Here is a 7,497-nt window from a genome sequence, read left to right as displayed (position 1 = left end):
TTACATTCAAAGCTTTAATAATTTATTGTATAAAGACCTACTGGGAATTGATAGAAAAACTACTGAGTTTTAATAGGTAAATAGAAAAAAATAAGCATTTCATAAAAGAGGAACATTATAAACAAATATGAAAAAATAATTTTTAGTATTGAATTTTTAAAATATTTTTTACAGGATATAAGATTAATTGACATACATTGTATGTGTGTGTGTGTGTGTGTATATATATATATATATATATACACATATATATATGCTTCAGAGAGTTATGCTTGTTTTGATGTTCAGCTTCTCAGCATCAGTGGTCCCTTTCCTTTCCACTTTTCTCCTCTTGGTTGGACACTAGAGGCTCCTTCCACCAGATCCTCCCCTCTCTGCTCCTGTGTGCCAGGAAGTAAGCACTTGACCCAGGTTGTGATTTTGACTCTTGACTGTAATGACAGAAGGACAGAAGAAATTGCTGCTGTTTATTCATTGTAACAATGACTACTGAGTATTTCATGCTTTTAAACCCTGCAGCTGCCAGTCTATCTTCAACCTCACTTAGAACCCTCTCCCCATATATATCTAACAAATTCTCTTTTCAGTTAAACTAGCCAGAATCTATTTTTACTGCCTGAATGCAAATTACCATAACTACACCTGTATGTTTGAGTTTCATTTTAAAACTCACTTTTCTTCTGAGGCATCTGATTCATTGTGCAAACAGCTTTGACACTGCAATGTCATGAACCATTGTTCACATATATGTTATCATAGCAAACAGCTAATTAAGATACAGTAGTCATAATAGAGTCATTCTGAAAATGGATAAATACAGTTGGTCGGTGTGTTGGCAACTTCCTCACTGACAGCCTATTCCAGAGTCATAAATTTTGTTTGCTTCATTGAGAACTTTGCCAGGATAGAATCCCTAAAATATTGAGTGGGCGAAGAGCTACTTAGACGTGCATGCAAGGACATGACCCTAATCTTCTATCTTTTTGCCAAGCAAAGCCTAGTCCACAGACCAGCATCATCACCTTGGCACTTGTTAGAAATGCATACCCTCAGGTCCTACTCTTGAACTGCTGACACAGAATCTGCATTTAAAACCATTCCACGGGACATTTGTTTTCACATTAAAGTTTAAAAAATTCTATCCTACCTTACACTTAGCATTTTTCACTTTATAATTTACTATTTTACTCTCCACTCTAGCTATAATAACAGACTGCCTCTATATAGGTGCTTTTCAAAGCACTTTAAGATCAATTTTATCATTTCATTTTCATAATCTTGGAAGGCATGGGCAGATAATATTGCTTACCATTCTAGAAAGGCAAGAACTGAAGCTTAGAGAAGCTGACTGATAAGGTCACCACGTAGAGTGGTACAGTCAGTATTAGCACACAGGAGTCTTCAATTAAAGAATCAGTGTTGGCTCTGGAGTGATTCATTAGTCTTCTAAGAAGGAGTTATTTCAGCAGTATCTCCTTTAAAAGGTTTGTTCAACCTTTGCTTACACCCACCAACGGGTTAGGATCTTATTCAAAAATCAGCTGTTTCACTTGTGGACTGTTTTAACTTTATAAAATACTCTGATTTGAAATATGCTTCTCATATCTTTGAGTCTAGAAAAAAAGAGAACATTTTAATCTTTTCCCCTTCAAATATTAGAAAAGAAATCTTTCTTTAAGTCTTTTCTTGTCCTGGGCAAATTATTTCAGCTATTTCCCAATGACGTATTATCTAGTCCCTCATCTTGATCATCTCTATTAAGAACACTCAAGGTATGTGGGGTTCTTAATAAAAACAGGGAAAATAAGGTCTGACCAGCATAATGTACAGTACGATAATTACTTCCATCAATCCAGACATTCTATATTATTAAGGCTGCCTAAGTTTCATTCACCCTTGGCAATATTCATATAATATTCTTGTCTTATACTGAGATTGTATCTTCATGTTCATATAAACTTTTCTCTTGTCAGGTTTCCCCCATTCTGTCTCTGAATTAGTATTTTTTTATTGTTATTCTTGGTGGTGGTTTAATTTTTGTTCCTAATACAGAGCATTAATTCTTGTTCAGTGATGTCTTATTTGTTGTAGATCATCATTCCAGACTCAGAAGGCCATTTGAAATCTGGGTTTTACTGTGAAGGTTGGAATATGGGGGCAGATTCTTCCACTCTGAGACAATCAGAGCCAGTCCTTTCCTTGACTCAGCCTCACAGACAAACAGTCCAGGCCCAGATAAATCTCTACAAATCTGCATAAGATGGGCCATCATCATCCCACTATAACTTATAGCTCTACTAAGAACTGTTGAGGTTTTGAGAGGCCAATTAATCACCCTCCTCTTTGAATTCTAAATCATTTGAGTAATAGATATCAGATTCAGAAAAGCATCAAAATACAAGCTTTATTGCTCACAAAGAATTGGTGACTGTAACGTAAAGCAGAGGCCAATAGTGACTTTTGATGTCCATGCCCCTCTCTCCTTCATAGGAAGCTGACCTGTGCTAACACATGCGGGGCTGGAGTAGAGAGAAGAACACATTCAGCCTATAGACAGGTAGCTTGGAAACAGAACCAATGAGAGGCAAGAAGGGGCAGTTAGATTAGACAGAGCCCCTTTTCCTAATCTCAGTCATCAGATCAATCACTCCACCTCCAGTGGGGAGAACCACTAAGGAGGGGAGGTCCAGGAATGTTCTCTCAGTATGTTCTCTGCTGGGGTGGGAAGTGGAAGTCGCACTCCTCCCAAAATGGAAGGAACAAAATAATGTGTCCCCACTAACAAGAAGCCCTGGAGTAGGGTGTTGATCCTGCCAGGCAGGCTGTTTGCTGTCTCTTGCATGAGATTTGTTCATTTCTCCCACTAATCCTTTGCAAATACCACTGCTTGATTAGAATCCTTCCCCCTTCTCCACTAAAACAAATCTCCCTTTGGCTCTGTTTACTTACTGGGATTGCAATATTTGAGTCATTGAATGTTGAAACACCTAAAAATCAAATTTGTTTCAAAGGCAGACACATCAAATTTAAATAGCTGCTGCCCATGAGATGGAATAAGGCTCTTAGATATCCAGTGATCAAGGTCTTTTCATGCGCATGAAACGCAAATTTAAAGGCCCTATGATCCCCTATTCAGTCTCCCTGGAAGAAATTAACACTCCACCAAAACATCAGTGCAAGTATTAACCAATGTATATACTTAGGGAAAAAAATTTAGGTAGGGATATGTTACTTGAAAATTTTCAGGAATAAAATTCTAGGTGGATGTGTGTTATTGACTAAACTTTTAAAAAGGATAGGCTTAAAGCAACTTAACTCTGAGTTTTTGTTTTACTTATAATACTTCCCCAAATTGAAAATACAATTTTAGAAGAGGGGTCAGCAAATATTTTTTGTAAAAGGCTTGATAGTGACTATTTAGGCTTTGAGGTTCATTTAGCCCCTATTGGGACTACTCAACTCTGCTTTGCTGTTGGAATGTGAGAACAGCCATGGACAATGCACTTTTGAGATTGTATGCTCCTTAAATGACCATCTTCATTAGCTTTTTTCCAGATTGATTTACCAAACTCTGCCTCTTAAATGTGTTTGAATATTTCTACTAAAGATCTTTTCACCTTCTGGAGGTTTTACATCATTTATGCTTAGCAAAAATTATTTTTTTCAAAAGGCAGAACTTTTTTCTTTTCCCCTGGATTATTAATAAGGTTTAATTATTTTGGACATATGAAACATAATTATATTTACAAACCAAGTTTCTGCTCAGTTCACAGCTGAATCTGACAGCCTGCACATTTAAACAATAAAGGGAGCATTAGGTGTTTGATAAAGGATTTATTAGATGAAAATTCTTTGGGTAAGTTAGTTCCTAAGGAAGAACCTGGAATTGTGACGCTCTATGCCAAGTAAGAGAACCCTGTAGCTTCTACTCTAGACACTTGTGAAGTATCTACTTTATATGCTTAGTTTTTATGTTGCTGTGCCTCTTCATTTATAGATAATAAATGAAACAAGTGGGAAGAAAGTTAATAATATATTCATCATTATTAATATGTAAATAATATTATAACTAAATTTATAATTATATTAATGTTTAATACCTTAATACTATATAATACTGTATTATTTTCTATTAAAATATATTCAATAATATCAAAATTATTATCATTTTAATAATGTAATAATTATGAATATATTAATGAATTATTATTCAAAGACAGGCCTTAGGTCATGTGCACACTCTCTTGGACACATAATATCAATTTAGATCTGATTCTTAGAAAGAAACTTTTGTTGGAAGATAGAAATCCTAATTTGTATCTGACTATGGACATTTTCTCACCACAATCCAATTTTAAATACTGATTTTTTTTTCCTTTTCTCGGTTTTTTTCCGCCAAAGAAACATGTATGGAGGAAAGAAACAGTAACGTAGAGTAAGACTAGATTCATCTTTCCATTTCCTTCCAGAGGTTTTATCAAACCTCCCATTAATTGGTGCCCTCTATTGCTTTCAAACAACTATTAGTAGTTATTATATAAGAAACTTATCAGGGTGATTACGAATGATTTCCTCTGCAGTTAATGACAATGGCAGGCTACATTAGGTCAGCCAAACATGTTAGCTTTGCAAAAACACTCTGCTCACTGGGATATTGTATCTTGTTCACTGTGGGAGAGTGAAAAATAGGAAAGATGCTGAGCCCAAGCAAGCTCTTTGTGGAAAGCAGGACACACAGGAGCTCCAAGCGTGTATGCAGAGAGGTGGTTGTCTTGGTGGCCAGGGTTTGAAGGACTTCCAAGTGAAGGCTTAAAAGCGTTTCTCAGATTGTAGCCCACATGCAATGTACATCAGAATCACTAAGATTAAGTACTTAAAATGCAGATTCCTGATTCCCACTTCAGAATGACTTAATGAAAATCTCTGGAGTTGCAGCCCAGGAATCTGCCCTTGTTGGTAATCATCTCTAGATGAATTTTATGCATATGAAGGTTTGAAAAGCACTGAATCAGTGGCTCATGCTGCAGAATGTTCTACTTTTCATACTCCACTAGAGATTTCAAATAATAACCCATTGGGTCTTAGGAAGGTCTTGTGCTTATTTGAAAGGCAGATTCCCCAAGCCTATTTGCACAAAAGTAGGAATTCTTAATTATATTGGAGTCATTGACCTTGGCAGATCTAGAATCCCCTGAATTATACATAAAGTGTGGTGTGTTTCTGTATTTTTCCGGGTTGAAGATGTTTATCCTTTATCAGATTTTCAAATAGCTCCCTAACTCCCTCCCAAATTTCTGGATCACTGGACTAAAGGGATCAAATGCAACAGACTTACTCTGCTGGAGACTTCATTTACCATGGTCAGGACAGCAGGTCATTTGCTTGATGACAAGAAGAATTAGTCCTTAAAATGTTTTGCAGCTTTTTTATCATAAGTTTTTCATTTCATAAATTATCACCTGTTTCTGAAGTAAAATACACACATTCATCATCAACCTAATATCAGAAGTCTGGATCTGAATGTTCCATCAATTGAATGCAAAATTCATGTCAAGGATGGGAAATTGCTAAACTTCTGACCACAAATGCACCCTCTATTTCCTATTATCTATCACAGATTTTGCTTCCATAAAAAGGAAGAGGTTTTTGTGCCTGAGATCACCTGTAATTTTTGCCCTGGCACTATTTCACTGGAAATATTATAAATCTCCATTGTTGTGTGGTAGTCTTTGCACAAAGAAGTTATAACAAGAGAAGAAATGAAGCTAAGTGAAAGTAAATAAGAATAGAACCTACAACTATTTATAACACTGTGAATCTGGGTTAGTGACAAAAAGCTATTTATGTCTGGTTAATAATATTGTGTCAAGAAATACAGCCTCTTAGACAAAGAAGAAGAGTTCTTTATAATGTGAATTTTACAAAAAGCAAAATCTTTAGTTAATATATATAAGCTGAAAGCAAATAACTATTGCAAAACAATATTCTCTAACTAGAGTCAGAACTTAAATTTTGGCCTATAGCAATGGTACAAATAATAAATCTAGATAGGAAAGAAGTGCTCAATTCTCTTTGCATACAAAGAGACAAAGAATTTGGCTCAAGAAAACTGCCTCAGCAATGTACTCAGTGGTCCCATGGATCTCTCTTGCTTCAACAGTGTGCGGACAGAACAGACACAGGGACGCCCCTTTCTTCAGCCTCCAACCACCCTCAAACCTTTTTTCCAGTCACAACCTTCAGAATCAGCCACTCAGCTAGCCTCAGTCACCTGGACCAGCCAACACCATTTTTTGAGCTTAACTCCTTATTACCAATCAACCATAAGCTCCCAGATTCGTCAGAATTACTCCACCAAGGTGGAGGCTGCTGACAGCCTCCTGGTCAACGTGCATCTTTGGGCCTCCTACTCCTACCTCTCTCTAGGCTTCTGTTTCAACCTCAACATTGTGGCGCTCTGGAGGGCGTAGGCCACTTTTTCCGAGAATTGGCCAAGGAGAGGTACGAGGGCACTGAGCATCTCTTGAAAATGCAAAACCAGCGCAGCGGCCATGCCCTCTTCCAGGACGTGCAGAAGCCATCTCAAGATGATGGGGTAAAACCCAGGACACTATGGAAGCCACCATTCTCATGGAGAAGGACATGAACCAGGCCCTTTTGGATCTGCGCGACCCTCGCAGACATCCACCTCTGTGACTTCCTGAAGAGCCACTTCCTGGAATAGGAGGTGAAACTCATCAAGGAGATGGGTGACCAGCTGACCCACTTCTGCAGGCTGGCTGGTCCCCAGGCTGGGCTGGGCGAGTATCTCTTTGAAAGGCTCACCATCAAACATGAGTAGGCAACTCCAGAGCCCAGTGGCCTTTGAGGAGCCCCTCTGGCATCAGAGCTTCTGCCTGAAGCCCTGCTCTGCAGCCACTAGGCAGTTTTTTTAACCTCCCTGGAGCCCTCTCCCAAGCCTTGGACCAAATGGAAATAATAAAGCTTTTTGCAACAAAAAAGAAAAAAAAAAAAAGAAAACTGCCTCACAACAAAATCCTGGGCCCATGGACACTGCAGAAATGCCTAAACTCTAATGTTAGTTTTCCACCTGTTTGCCACCTTCTAGCTTATATTCCTACTTGCTAGCAACGTCTGTGACATATAGATATCACACTATATACTTCTTCAATAGGTACATGAATAAAAGATAATCACTAAAGAAAGTCGAGATTCTCATTATATTAGGGTAAATATATGAACTACATGAAAAAAATCTCAATGGCCTAAGACAGTACACTTTGTTCCTCGCTCCTAGAAAGCTCAGTGCATAGCAATGGCAAGTCCTGTTCCATGCAGCAGTTCAGAGACCAGTATAAATTCCGGACTCTTCTTTCCTGGGGGTCCACATCTAGCCAGAAGGAGGAAGAGAGAGAATGGAAAAAAAACATGAGAGGCTTGAATGGGCCACTCCTGGACATGGCATACATCACTTCCACCTACATTTCATCAATCAGA

At 37.9% G+C, this 7,497-nt stretch overlaps 1 pseudogene across 1 annotated transcript; it reads left to right on the top strand.

Moving 5' to 3' along the window:
* Positions 1–6,137: 6,137 nt before the first annotated feature.
* LOC309822296 (ferritin light chain-like) lies at positions 6,138–7,113 on the top strand (annotated as a pseudogene). Its single transcript has one exon. The product of its transcript is annotated as a ferritin light chain-like (transcript).
* Positions 7,114–7,497: the final 384 nt, after the last annotated feature.

The sequence above is a fragment of the Grampus griseus genome, assembly GCF_964374135.1.
Source record: "Grampus griseus genome assembly, chromosome: 4".
In the NCBI taxonomy this organism is placed as follows: Eukaryota; Metazoa; Chordata; class Mammalia; order Artiodactyla; family Delphinidae; genus Grampus; species Grampus griseus.
This window is presented reverse-complemented; position numbering and strand designations above follow the sequence as displayed.